This window comes from Dendrobium catenatum, unplaced genomic scaffold (genome assembly GCF_001605985.2).
Source record: "Dendrobium catenatum unplaced genomic scaffold, ASM160598v2 fragScaff_scaffold_998, whole genome shotgun sequence".
Lineage (NCBI taxonomy): Eukaryota > Viridiplantae > Streptophyta > Magnoliopsida > Asparagales > Orchidaceae > Dendrobium > Dendrobium catenatum.
In genome coordinates this window covers 1,350,382-1,365,714 of record NW_021319460.1, presented here as the reverse complement: position 1 = coordinate 1,365,714, position 15,333 = coordinate 1,350,382, and the positions used below count along the sequence as shown (strand labels likewise).

Sequence of the window (15,333 nt, the reverse complement as noted above, 5' to 3'; positions counted from 1 at the left end):
TTAAACGGGCGACTTAGCCTAAAGGAGACTTAGCCTTTAGTATAAATTTTTAAAGAAATGAAATTCTGATTCATAATTGATAAATGGGTGATTTAGGTTGTGTAGGCTAAATCGCCCATTAAACAGGCGATTTATCCTTATCCCAAATTATTTTATAAATTAATTTTAGATTGTTTATGTTACGTGACCTAATTAATGCAATTTACTGAAAATTAAAAATTATGAATTGATAAAATAACCCTGTATAATTTATGGAGCATATCTTTGGAAAAAAATTTAAAAAATATTCAAACCATGTGGTATATTTTTTGAACATTTGTATGTACTAATTTTGGATATTTGAACTATCTTTTTTAAAAATATTTTTAAAAGCAACGGATCTTGATAATGTTAGAATCATTTTGCAATGACAATTCATTTAATTAGTTTGTAATGACACATCACATCATATGACCTGTAAAGTTATCTGGTCAATTCAAGTTCTATTGTGGTTTTTGGCTACTAGTGTTTATTGAATATATTTAATCTTAGTTATTTAAAGGGTGAATGGTGGACACATTAAGTATAGTTCTTGAGTTATTGTTTGAGTTATTCAGAATATTTTGGTCATGTACGGAGAAGGTTATAGGCATCCCCAACAAAGAAATGTTCAATGATGTAAGCCGAAGAATGCATGGTTGCATAGCACGAGCCGGTGACAGTTCATTAGAGCAGAAGGCTAATCAGAATGAGATATGTAGGTGTTACGTATATGAATGGTCAGAAGATGAAGATGATTGCCTATGGATATGCAAGTTGAGTTAATTATGGTAAAACTTTATAAGACAAGAGAATTCTTAAATGCCACCGGTTGGAAATCTCTTCAAATTAGATTCCGAGAAGCGAATGGTCACCTTATCAGTCCTCATTTCTTATAGATACAACACCATGAGATGAAATGCCATAGAGATAGTAGACATCCCCCGTCTGATATTGATTATAGCCACCTTGACATTGAGCATATAATTTTATATCTTGATTGGTCTTCATGGTTTGACAATTTTATTATGGATTTCTATAAAGAGCGGATGAATGAAGTATTACCCGATGGTAAGCCTAGAGAGTTCTTCAATGTTGATGACTGATGAGACCTTCAGTATGAGTTCGAATTCCAACAAAAATATTATCCAACTTAGAAACAACTACAGTCATGTTTTCATATGTTGATTAGGAAATAGGAAAGTTATGTCCTCCCCTAAATGTTATGTATGCTAACATGTTTTCTTTTTTTATCACTGTATTTTTCTTGTTTAGTAGGAAGCGTGTCTAAGTATTTTTCTTTATTATGTATTTAGTTCCTTTTGCATCTATAATAAACAAAAATATTTATATGTTTGGATGAATACTTCTTCTTACTTTGTACAGTTCGTGTTTTGAATTTAAATGTGATATAAAAAGGCAATTAAAATTTTTAGAAATGATCTCTTTATTAGATTAAAATGAGATCATGAATTTTCTCTAAATTTTATTAGTTAATAATATCTTAAAGTTTAAATAGTTTATATTATGAAATCATACGTACTGCTAAATAAACATGTGCTATCTCATCAGTTTATCTTGTAAATCAGCTTTTGTATTGTAACGTCACTAGGTATTCTCACATCATTATGAGTTGTCAAATCATATCTTCTCAAACCAAGTTGTGTTGACAACAGATTATAATTAATATAATTTACTTCAATGCTTCTATAAATTGAGCACATCATCCATCCTTCAGAGCAAACAATTATGGAGGTCAACAATTGAGGGAAGGAAAGTATAGGACTCCCAAAATACCTTCTAATTAGCAAATGATTATGGAGGGCAATACTCGATTGACGGAAAGCTTAGTGCATTTCACTGATGAGGGGTTAGAAGAGATGACAATAGCAAATGACATTTATCGTTGTTCTATACATTTCTGGTTTGATATGGAAGTCTTCTTATTATGGAATGCACACGTCGAAGCTATGAATCTTTCTAATCCACAATGGTCACCGCGAACTTTGAAGGATCAAGCTTCAGTGCCCTAATAACCCAGTCCTTCAACTGCTTCAAAGTCGACTTGAATGGAACCTGTAGGGGCCGATATTTACCACCAATATATGTTGGCAAAAAAGTAAACACCAAGTTATAGACTCTAAAGTTGACCTCCATAATTCAAGTATACCTTGAACTCCCTCTTTTGTCTTATCAATAAAAAGAATATCATGAGGAAATAGAAAACACAATGGTACAACCTCTAAGATTGACCTTCATAATTCAAGTTTACCTTGAACAGGGGCGGAGCCAGAAAAAAATTTTAATGGGGGCACAAATTTGTACTAGTCATTAAATTATTTTAAAAATATCATTTTTTAATGTAATTATAAATCATGAGATATTTTTTTAATTAAAATTAAAAAATACAATCAAATATATATTTGATCTCCTTAAAAAGAAATATATATATCACTCTCTCTCTCTCTTATCATTCATTAAGAAATTAAGAATGCTTACGAATTGAGTTCAAATAAATTAATTTTATTTTTAGGAATATTTTATTTGAATTAATTGAAATAAGTCTTAATTTTAATATTTAGATTAACTATATTTAAATTATAAGATAATATTCTCCCTTTTTTTAAATTAATTTGACGTAATGATTCACATTAGTTAAAGAAAATCATAAATAAAAAAAAATTTAAAGTTAAGCCTATTAAATTAATTAAGTTAATAAGATTTATTAAAAAAAATTATTTATTAATTAATTTATTGTCTTATTATTTAAAAAACATTTGGTAGCTTTAACTCTAATTTCAAAGAGAGAGAGAGAGCTATAATGAGAGCGCTAATCTTTAGGGCTTCAAACGAACCAAGCGTTTGATGAGCAGCTCGTGGCTCGGCTCGATAAGGGTTCGTGAACAAACTCTCTTAGAAGTTCGACTAGAGCTCGACTAAGAAGCTCTATCAGTTAGGTTTAAAATTAGATACTATTAAATCTACTAATTTAATAATTTATTTTTACTAATTTAGTATTTTCAATTTTAACCATTTTTATTAGAAATATTTTTAACTTTTATTTTTATAATATTTTATTAAATCTTTTACTAAGAATTTATAAAAGTTCTGCCTATATCTCGCCTCAATTTAAAAAAAAAAATATTAAACTCTTACCCTCTCTCTCTCTCTCTCTCTCTCTCTCTCTCTCTCTCTATATATATATATATATATATATACTCCAGCCTCATTCCAATTGCCCGCCCGCCCTCTCTCTCTCTCTCTCTCTCTCTATTTGGCATTTTTTAACTCCCGCCTCTTTATCTCTCCTCAGCAGTATCTAAAAGTTTTATTTAAAAAAAAAAACTGTAGGCTCTTTAGTCCCACACCGCCTGGATTTAAATTGCTATGCTCGATAAAATCAAATTTATGTTTACTTGACTAAAACCAGAAACGAGGCAGCTGAATTGAAACGAGACAGCTAATCAGGTTTTGTTGTGTTTAAATAGTTGTTTTGGCTGAACAATACGACTGAACGTTCATTTTGTCAGTGGGGGCCCGTGCCCCTAGGGCCCCCACCGTAGATCCGCCACTAACCTTGAACTCCCTCTCTAGTCTTATTAACAAGAAGAATATCATGAGCAAAAAACAAACACCAAGGTATAGACTCTAAGGTTGACTTCTATAATTCAAGTTTACCTTGAACTCCCTCTCTAGTCTTAGAAAAATATCATGAGCAAAAAGAAAACACAAAGGTACATCCTCTAAGGAAAAGCAAACATCAAGGTATAAACTCTAAGGTTTACCTCCATAATTCATGTTTACCTTGAACTACCTCTCTAGTCTTATCAACAAGAAAAATATCTTGAGCAAAAAGTAAACACGAAGATATAGACTCTAAGGTTGACCTCCATAATTCAAGTTTATATCTAAGAATAACTCTCTATCATATAACAACATAAAAGATGGTGGTCGTGCACTCATTTTGAATACCTACATTTATAATAAATTTAGGTGGTCATGCACTCATATATTTATTTCATCGAGACAATCGTCAAATTCATAACTTTTCATACTATTTTCCAATAGAATTTCAATTAATAATATTTCACTATGTTAATATTATCATTAACTCATTAAATATCAATGTTAAAAATAGTAATATTAATGTTTCCTTATAATGCCATAAAAAGTTAAAAAAAATGTATAATTTTTTCTCAATAAAAAATTTGAAATTATTTTTATTCAATTATATTTACTAACACTATTAGAAATTACATGATATTTATTAAAAATAAGTAATAAATATTAATATAATTAAAGAACGATTTAATTTTCGACATATGTTTGGACAAAATTAAGGAATAATTATATTAGAATAAATGCTTAGGTTAAATTACAAATATATATAATAACTAATCAAAATTTGACATTACAAAAATAAATTTATATATAAATAATTACAATAAAATCAGACTAATAATAAAACAAAAAATTAACTTCCCCCACAAACATCATAAGTAATATTCGTAAATCACATTCAAACACAGTGAGTCCATAAGTAATATCTACTAAATCCTATAAATTTTTTTTTCATTATAAATTCATCACCAAGCAAAGCTATTACCGGCACATTTGATGGGTGAAAAAAGTAACATAAATTTGCTTTTTGCATGATTTAGAATTCAAAAACTTAAAAAATGCATAATATTCATAAAGTCTTTTCTTTTTTGTATGATTTATTCATACATTTATTAAAAAATGTGTATAATATATGCCACACCTAAAGCCACTTCATTCTACATTTTGACATGGTGAATTCTCTTTTTTTTTTGCTTATTCTGCCTTCTATTTGGGAAAGAAATTTAAAAGTATAAAATTTCTAACCAAAAAATTCATAAAACCTTACCTAAATCGGCGATGTTCGTTGGCGAGGGGCAACGCGATCGGGAGAGGCGAAACAAGCGATGGGATTAGGACCTAGGGCTTCAGCTGTTTTTGTTATAAACAGAGAAAAGTCACCCGTTTGATAGGAGACTTGTCTTTCTTAAGTAAATCTCATGTTAGTCTGGCAATTTAGGTAAAAATTTAATCGCCCTTTAAACGGGCGATTATGCATACTTTAAAATTTTATAAAATCAATGTTTAATTTGCTAATTACGGTTCTAATCATGCTTAGTCTTAAAAATTGCCCCTGTGATTTTTGTTTTGCTTGTTTTATCTGTGATCATCACCATGCTAAAGCACATTCCTAGATGTCGGTTTATTCATGTGAATCTCTCATTGCATGAGATATGTTTGAAAGGGTAGGCATACATTGTATCCTTTCTATTGAAGTTTGAGGGATGTCCTCTTTCAAAGTTTAAGATAAGATCCTCTTATGGAGAATTGATTGCATCCCATTATCCCATGAAGGGCATCTAGTTAAAGCAATTATGCAATTTTATAAAGTTTGGAGAAATATCAAACGATTGAAAGACTTGTTTCTCACATTCTATCAAACAATCCAGCTTTAGTGGCTATATAAGGAAGAAAAATATATTTGATTGACTTCAAAGCAGTAATCTATTGTTTGAAATGATGATGTATTTCTTTCATACAAAATTTGTTGGTCTTAATCGCAATAGAGATTTCAAAAGATATTGCAAAGTATTCTTAAAAATTCAAGTCAATAGTATTGCTTATGGAGAATTTTGTTTGTTAAAAGTAAGGGTTGTTATTGTAAACTTCTTCCTCTAAAATATTTTCATTCACTGATAATTAGCTTGAGTTGTTGTACCTTTGATGGCATTGTAAAGGCATCTTGATGATTACATAAATTCATATTTTCTGTTGAGCTTTAATGTTAGTAGCAAGTGTAAGTTCAATGGGTCAAAATCATGGTCATGTAATTCTAAGCCAAGGTTGTATGCTTTATATTAGAAAAAATGGATGGGTCTTTGGGAAGAATGAAGTGGTATCAAATACTTTGTTGCATGATCATATCTTGATATAAGTGTAAAGTTGGAACAATTATATGCATGTTTAAGTTTATTCTCCTTCATACAAAGCTCTCTTATTAATGTTATGTTTGTGAGAAATTATAGGGTACCTTGAGGGAGGATATGATTGTTTATGATTGGTTTTGATTTCTTAGCAAATAAAGGTTGTTGAAAAGTTTCATGTGCTTTCTTTGCTAATGGTTGAAAGGAGAAGTATTTTGGAAAATGTTTGTGTGGAAAAGTTAAGGGCGGGTTTGGGAGGACGTTTTTGCTGCTTTACTTTATGGAACGTAACTGAAGGAACGTTTGGGGTACTGAGTTCATGCTCCGTTTTAACAATTTTTGCGTCCCGCCATTGCTTTTTGCATCCTGAGAAGGCCTCCCGCGTTCTCCTACTTTCCGTGGTTCGGATGTGATAAAAATACGTAAATGACCTTGCTGCGAAAAGGTTCGTCATCCTCATCCTTGCAAAGTTCTGCAATCTATGATTCTCCCCTCCAGTGAAACCTCTACCACCTTATTCTCATCTCATCGTCCGATCATGAAGTTGTCAGTGTCATGTGGAATGCGAATAATCTCTGGAGCATAGTCGTGCTCACGGACGACGCAGAAGGGACATTATGGATGTTTAGGCTTAGGGTTTGGAGATTTGGAGGGGGAGTGGGATTTGTAATCGGAAGGTCGACCATATCTCGCTTGTTACAAAATGACAAAGCAATTGAAAATAGCGTCTTTTTGGATCTCCAACAGTCGAGTAGAAACGACGTCTTTTTGGATATCCAGCTGCCGACGAGAAAGATAAATCCACTTCGGTGAGTTAGATCTGACACCGATCTTATTAGATCAATGCCGCTGACTACTTGTGGTGCTAGATCATCTAAGCCAAATAAGCTGGCTAAGGTGAATGAAGCCTATATGGTCCCCGCTGAGTGGAATCGAGTAAAAGAGATGTGAGCCCTCCTCTCATCTCTGCAACTTCTTCTCTGTTCTCAAAGCAAAGAAGCCTTGGCTTCTAAGAGGAATGGCCTTTACCCATCAAGCAGATTGCTCGGCACTATAAGGTAATCACAGTCACTTGACTCAGCCTCTTACATGTTTATGTATAATCTTTTGTCTGGTTAATACAGTTCATTTTATTTCCAAAGAAATGTCTCAAGGGTAATATAATGTTCTCATAACATTCAATTTTTTTTAAGATTATTTTAAAACTATGATAGTACAATGTTCAAAAAATTATAAATTATTTGGTAAAATTATATATGAATTTTTTTTATTAGAAGATATATAAATTTATTAAACAATCTTTTTAGACTTATATTATGCTGCTCGTGTGTTCAAATATGTGTTCCATAGGTGACATTAAATATGACTCTATATTTTTATTTGAGTTTTTAACAATATATTTGAATGGTTGAAATTAAACGTATAATCAACAAATTTGTTTGTTTTAAATTTTAAACATGAAGCATATAATTTGTAATAAAAATAAACCTTATATTACTAAAATTTTTATCTTTTTTTAATTTAAACTATATTTCAAAATTCTGATATGTTGTAGCTATAAAGATTTAAGAAAAAAAATCGATTCACCAAATTTTTGCTCTTTAAGCATTCGGTTGATATAATTTTTTTAAAAAAAGATCAATCAAAACATACTTTTTTTTATCAAAACATAATTTTATTATTATGAAAAAAAGTTTATTATAAAATAATAATTGAGAATCTAAAAAACATAACAAATTAATTTGAAGTATGATAGAAAAAGTTAAGTTAAAAATTTATAGTATTTTGATATATAAACTTATAAAAGATATGATAAAATTATTTAATTTTAATTCAAAAATGTTAGTCGATTATTATATTTATCTTAATATATAAAAGGGTATCAAGGTAATTTGCTGTCATACAACAGTAGCACAGGAACTCGGCAGTTATAGTACTACCCAAACAAAATTTATTGATTTATATACAACAACTTTAGAAAGGAGCTTTATGGACAACAACTTCATAACCTGATTTAACGACAGCTACAGCCGTCCCAAACGAAGCCTAAGTATGTGTAAATGTGGAAAAGTGAAATATAATATTTTTGGGAGGGCGAAGTATGTAAATCTTGTAGTGTGGATATGTTTTGGGAAGTGTGTGTGTTTTTGGAAAGTAACTTGTGTGTGTTTTGAAGGTGAGATATAGAAATTTTTGCCAAGTGAAATGTGTTGGGAGGTAAAGTGTGGTCTTGAAAAATAATGTGCTTTGATGCAGGGGCGGAGCCAGGATTTTATTCATGTGGGGGCACAAAATTTTAAATTAATTTAAAAACCCTCAACTTTTTCATCCGGACTTGGGACCGGCATTGGTGGTTTTAAATATTTTTTTAATCGTTAGATTCATTATAAAAAGATAGAATAAATAATAAAACAAAAAAACTTGCATATCATTTATAATTTCTCTCGTCGAGTCTTTATTTTTTGAGATCGTTGTACAACTAATTCATTGTCGATACTATTGAATATATCTTTTTCAATATAAGTAAGTAAACAATCATTCATTCAGGAGCCTCCCATACGATTGCGCAAACGATTCTTTATAATATTCATTGCAGAAAATGCCCGTTAGACTATTGCTGTAGCAATTGGCAATATCAAAGCAACCTTTATAAGCAAAAATACCAAAGGATAAATATCATTTTTCCGAGTCTCCACTATTTTCTGAGCAAGTTCTCCAAGTCCTTTTAAATTCATAAATGTGTCGCTCGATCTCATATCAATAATAAAATTTTCAATTTGATGGTCTAATATGATGAGATCCATTTCTGAAAAATCTAACGGATAAAATTTTGCTAGGCGTAGCAATCGTTCTTTATCAAAAGCTGAAAATGACTGAGATGGATTCAAACATGCGACACACATTAGTAATTCTGTATTAATTTCATCAAACCTATATTTAGCTCTTGAAGTTGCATATCTATAACAGTGTAAAATAATTCGATTTGATAATGATGTCTATTTGTCATACTTTCAGTACGGCGCCTTGATCTTCCTCGCATCACAAATGAATCAGTCATGTTTGGAATATTTATGCTATTCTTCTCAGAAAATAATTTAACTTCGTTAAACAAAGTATCCCACCCATCATTTCTCATATTTTGAAGCCTTTGCTTAGAAATTCTTACCAAAGTCCTGGCATTTATAATGTCCTGATCCTTTCTTTGCAGCACTTGTGATAACTCATTTGTAACTCCCAAAATATTCTTCATCATATGTAAATTGAAAATAAATTCAAAACTTTGCACAGATTCAAGTAAAGAATATGCTTCACCTTTTTTATCACTACTAGATCCCTCGTGTGTCACTATATCAAGAACATCTACAATATACCCAAATAGAATAATTAAGCTGATGAGTGAATTGTAGTGGGTACCAAAACAACTTTACTTATATCTTCATTGTGATTAGCAAGAAAGCGTAGAAGTTCAAGAAAATTTCCTTTATTCTCAGAATCCCCTGATTCATCATGCCCACAAAATGCTAACTCCTGCTGTAAAATGAAACGTACACAAGATCAACACTTGCATTTAATCGTGTACGACAGGGGCGGAGGCGCGGAGACGGAGCCACGTTCCACCGGCGATTGCGTCTGTGTCTGCGTCTGCGTGAGAGATGAAAAGCCTGGGCCAGCGGGATACTTTTGGGAAAAAGTTTCATATTTAATGCTTTGCCAGCTTCGAGATGAAAAAAGTAAAATATTTATTTAGTTTATTATATCATTAATGATAAAATAACTGATATTATTAGTATAATATATTAACAAATTTACCTCATTGGCTGCTGCTTAAAAAAGGCTATGGGGGCACGTGCCCCCAGTGCCCCCACACTACATTCGCCCCTGCTTTGATGACTATATGTTTTGAAAGGTGTTGATTGCTTTAAAAAATAATGAATTGTGCAATTTTGTAAAGGTGACGTGTACGATTTTTGAAATGTATGTTTAAGTGAAAAGCAAAGTGTTTGGTTTGGTAGGGAAAAGTGATTTGCATTTGTATGTAAAAGTGGAAAGTGAGTGAGTTTTGGAAAAGGAAATGAAAAGTGGTTTGTGTTGGAGAGTGTGTTAGTTGGGTGTTTATTAGAAAATGAAAATGTTGAAGAAAGAAAATATATATTTCCCTCTCTACCTCTTTCTCTCTTCTTCTTCTTCCCCTTTCTTGTGCCTCGAGGTGAATGTTAGAAAAATACAAAGTCTGCCTTCAAAAGTGACAATTTCAAAAGACAATCAACAAATCGATGTCCAAGCCCAAAAAAATGTATGTTTTAATTTAAATGTATTTTTTAATTATTAAACATGCTTCTAATCCCTATTTTGTTTTCTTGATTTGCATGAACTTCTAGGAACTTTATCAATCAAATGAACAAAAGGGAAATGAACAGAGGCATTAGTCACCTCCATCCAACCAGGTGGAGGTGCTACGGGCGGAACCATTGGACGTTGGCTCTGGTATACAATGAGTATTTTAGAACTTAGATAAACCTTAAGGCTTAGAACCCTTGTTGTGTTTTATGAATTTTCAACTTTAGGGCCCTGTATAAACCCTAGTTTTTTTATTATACATTTTAAATTCAAATTTACTTGCAAGTAATTTTATTTATGCTATTTAGATTTTATTATGTTATTTTGAACCCAAAACCCTTTTAGTACGTTTTCCAGGTTGTGTATGTTTTTTTTTCTTGTGATACTTAAGGATTAAATTAATGATGAGCTCTCTAGAGAACTTAGATTTAGATGCATTGCAACCTTTAGGAAATAAAATATTAAACAATTTAGTGGCTTCCCACTTCAAATTAGTGAATACAATTTCCTTGCATTCTTATATAAATCAATCAATCATTAAATTCTCTTTAAATTTAAATTCAACCTGAATAATAATTCAAATCACTATAACAAATGTATGAATCTAAACCTTAAATAATGGTTTTAATTTGTACGTTAATAAAAATTACTGAATAATATATATAAACTTATTAAATAATCCTAAATAGCATAACATTCAATCCATCGCTACATATTATTAAATAAATATAACATAAAATAATTCATCTGATTAAATTAAAAAATAAAACTAATAAAATTATTACAACAATTAAAATGATAAATCCTAATAAGAAAAGAAGGTTAAAATAATTATATATTATTAATAATACAAATATAATAAATCTAAAAATCTAATAAATCATTAAAATTATAAAATATTTCAAGAATTAATAAATCATTAATAATTTAATAAATCAATTAAAATTTAATAAATCATTTCATATTAATAATCATTAAATTTTAAATAAATTATTAAAACCTTTTAAAAAAATTAATTGATCTAAAAAAGTGATTAATTAAAATACCGTAAATAACCAATTTTAACAATTAAAATTCAATTTAAAATAAAACTTCAAAATATTAAGGACACTAAAACTTAAATTTGAACATAAAATTTTCTTGACCTTTCATCAAATTATACTCAATCAATTAAAAAAACTTCAACCAATAATTAACTTAGGATATATCCAAACCACGCACCCTACTACACACACTTAGATTTGTTTGCTAGGACAACCTACTCTAGCTTTAGATTAAAAAGGTATTTACTTTCTTGATACTATGTGACGATCTTTCTCAAAATTTTCACTACATGTCGACTGTAATGGTTAATGTGTTTATTTATTTACTTACTCATATAATCTAAGAAGTGACGTGATGGGTAATAGATTATCCCTATGTTAGGAATGATCTGGATTCTCACAAAATTTTATGCATGTGGTCATGCTCGTGCATGGCTAAATCAAAGGGAGAAAATTAAATATTTAAATTGACTTAATTTTTTTGCAGGTGCAGAATGCTAAGCCCCTTTAAAATTAAAGAACATAGCCAAGTGTGACTGGTGAATTTAATTTAAATATAAATATATAACTACTTTAGATAATTTTATTATAACTACTTAGGATAATCTTGTAGGTCTAGATTTTCTTTTATATGTGAAATGTAATGTTAATATGTTTAAAAAGAGTTATAATATGAAATTGATTTGAAATTGCAATATCACATCTAACTTGGAATCCAAAGAGAAGAGAATATCCTTAAAGGATAATGTTTTCTTCTATTTGGAAAGTCAAGTTAGGATGACTTTAATATTCAAAGAGAAAAGAAAATATTCCTTCGGGAATGAGTTTCTTTTCATTTGGATATCCAGACCCAGTGAATTCAAGGAGCTCATAGAAGGAAAGGAGGCTAAGGAGATAAGACGAAAAAGTGAAGAAAAGAAGAGATATCACGTACATTTCAAAATCATTTACGTCGATCTTTAGGATTAGAATATGAATTTGTTGTCAATGGTAATCAGTCACTTTACTTTTCAGCAAATTCTAGGTTGTAAATAAAATGACACTTGTTATATGGATTTTGGATATTAAAATTTGGATAATTTAATTTGATTATTTATATTGTTTGTGCTGTAGAATTGCCTATTTTTTTTAAATTTTCTTGTATGTTGTGTTTGTTTTAGTCTAGATACGATCAGAATTTTTATGGGGTATGAATAAAATTTTTATACTTGAAACTCTAATAAAATTTTTAGGCTCAAATAAAAATTCTAATAATCTAAGAAGTAAGCTCGGGATTATCGAGAGTCAGCATATATACATATTATTACTTTCTCTTCCTTGTCAGGCACATCCCCGCCTGTGGGTTCTGGAAGTCCACTTGGCCTATTAGGGTGAAGTTCTATCAAAGGGATGTTGTGCAATCTCAAGAAAAAAAAAAATTTTCTAAGCCTGATTTTAAAAAATGCTTCATAATCATTTTATGCATTCGAGTCAATTATCATGCATTATATTATATACAAATTAAAAGAGTCTAAAATTTTAATTGTATTCTACTCTCAAGCATCATTCACCTTATATAGGTTGAGGAGTCAATTAATTATGATTTATCTTAGATGTCGGCCTCTAATTTCTTAAAATTTAAATAATATCCCTACCCATCTTTTATAAAGAGATCAAACACATGATTTTAAAGCATCTAGGTGGTTAACTAGCTCTCCAATCCAAGCCGAGATAAATTTAGATTTGCACTTCATTAGATATGCTCAGGTTACTACTTTGTAATACCAATTTTAGATTTAGGTTCACCCTCCGAGAATATAATCCAAACTTTTTAATAAAATCCAAACTCAAACATAAAAAATTCTCTCCTAAAATGTAAAGTCTAATATAGGGTAGACTACGATTACCTCTGAGCTTCTCAGAATTTGGTACCTCCTATTTTTTCTCTAACTCGTTAATAAATTTTCAACGTTGAGCTTTCTCCTTGAAAAATTCATACTTTGTAATTAAAGAATATGAAATTGCTGCTTTAATCGAGAGTTATCATAGGAGTACCCCTCCTAAGATGTAACTAATTATAGGGGCTTACTCCTATAGGGATTTGAGAATTCAAGCCCCTATAGGGATTTGAGAATTCTAGATTAAAATAAATCTTATTTTATTTTTATAAAATAAGAGAAAAATCTTCAAGAATATATATATCTTTTAAAAACTTCATTTCTAATTATAAATATAATTGTAGAATATTATTATTATCTTTTCAAGTAATATAATATTCTATTTATTATATTCAACTTTAGAAATGATGAATTTTATAAAACTCATTATCTTACTTTAAATGTCTGAAGAATGTCATAATTCATCTTTAAGATGATATAATATTCTCTTTATTGTATCTAATTAAAGAAGTGATCAAATTTTCAAAAAAAATACTATTTCTATTTTTAAACTATATTATATAGAATTTAATGTTTATCTTCTAAGATGAATGTTATTATTTGAATTGTGCTTGATCATAGAATATTATTTTTCAAAAATTAATATTTTGATATTGAATCTATTGTAGAATATTGTGTCATTCTCTCGCGACTGTACTTTATTTTAATGAAGTATCGATTACAAATAGAAGAACACTGAATATACATGCGATAATATTTTTTCCCACCAATAGTGTGCGGGAGATGATCCTACGGCTCTGGGCATATGTAGGTCGTGGTTTGTGCGGAGGTGGGTCTGGCCGTCGCAAGTGTTTGCACTGTATACAATATCACGAAGGTGAAAGGTCGGTGGGGTATCTTGTATGTGTTTAGGTTTACTATTTTCCCCCTCTTAATTGTGTTACTATAAGTAGAGATTAATTTAAATTTAAGATTTTGCTTGAAATGGTAGGAAAATGAAGATTGAAGAAACTATGATGTGACTTCAATATGATTCAAGATTTTACTTACAATAGGATTTATGTTGCTCAAAAGGCTATTTGTACAAGTTTAACTTAATTTAAGCTAAATCTACAAACTATGATGTTAACGTCAATGCAAATAGAGTGTTGTAAATATTGTAATTCAAATTTAGCATGTCTTCAGAGGATTTAAAATAATATTCTGCAAGTGACATAGGCGGATTAATTTTGTTAAATTCTTATAAAATGTTTAGTTATTTATAATTTCATTCATGATTTGAAATTTGTGAGAAAAAATATTATTCAATCGAGTTAAGGCTTTTTGGACAGTGGGATAGTTTTCTATTTATTTTGCATTTCAAACAGCATCACAAGTTTGTTTGTCTCTGTTTTATTTTTAGTTTTTTCTTAATGTTTTTCTGAAAATTAGTGGTAGAATAACTATTCTTGCACCTGTAATAGTTTTTGTTGTTTTCCCACATATTTCCAATAATCAACTTTAATATAATTTGAGTCTCCCCAATTAAATGGACTCTACTTCTTATGAATGGTGGGGATTTAGCAAATCCCGAATTAAACAAAAAATATATTTAAATGAGATTTTACCAAAATTGTTGGCTTTAAACTCCTCCAAAAATTTAGTTTGGAAGATGTTACAGTTTAAAACTATTTTGAGAAATAAATATATTGTATATTATACAATATATAAATATACTTATTAAAATCAAAATTTGAAAACTCCCAAATTTTTTAATACAATATATTATATTATAGTTGATAAATAAACTTTATGTGGAAAATACAAAGCCATATTTTAGTCCAACTACTTTAAAGGTTTCTTAAATTATGCACATTTTAGAAAAAAAAGAGTTTATTTTAATTTTCTTATTTTAAAATTCTTTCGATTAAAGAATTTTCAATGCAAAAAACATGGAGAATTTAAGCAGTAGGTAAGATGATAGGAAATAATTAATAAGCATAGGTTTATCAATATGTGCTTCTATATCTTATTAATTACAAGAAGATATTATTTTTGGCATCTTTAGTTCTAAAATATTAAATCACAATATTAATAACTTATTATTATTCTCTC

At 29.5% G+C, this 15,333-nt stretch overlaps 1 pseudogene; it reads left to right on the top strand.

The window, feature by feature from the left end:
- Window positions 1-6,824: 6,824 nt before the first annotated feature.
- LOC114580389 overlaps window positions 6,825-15,333 on the top strand; it is a 14,266-nt pseudogene continuing 5,757 nt past the window's right edge.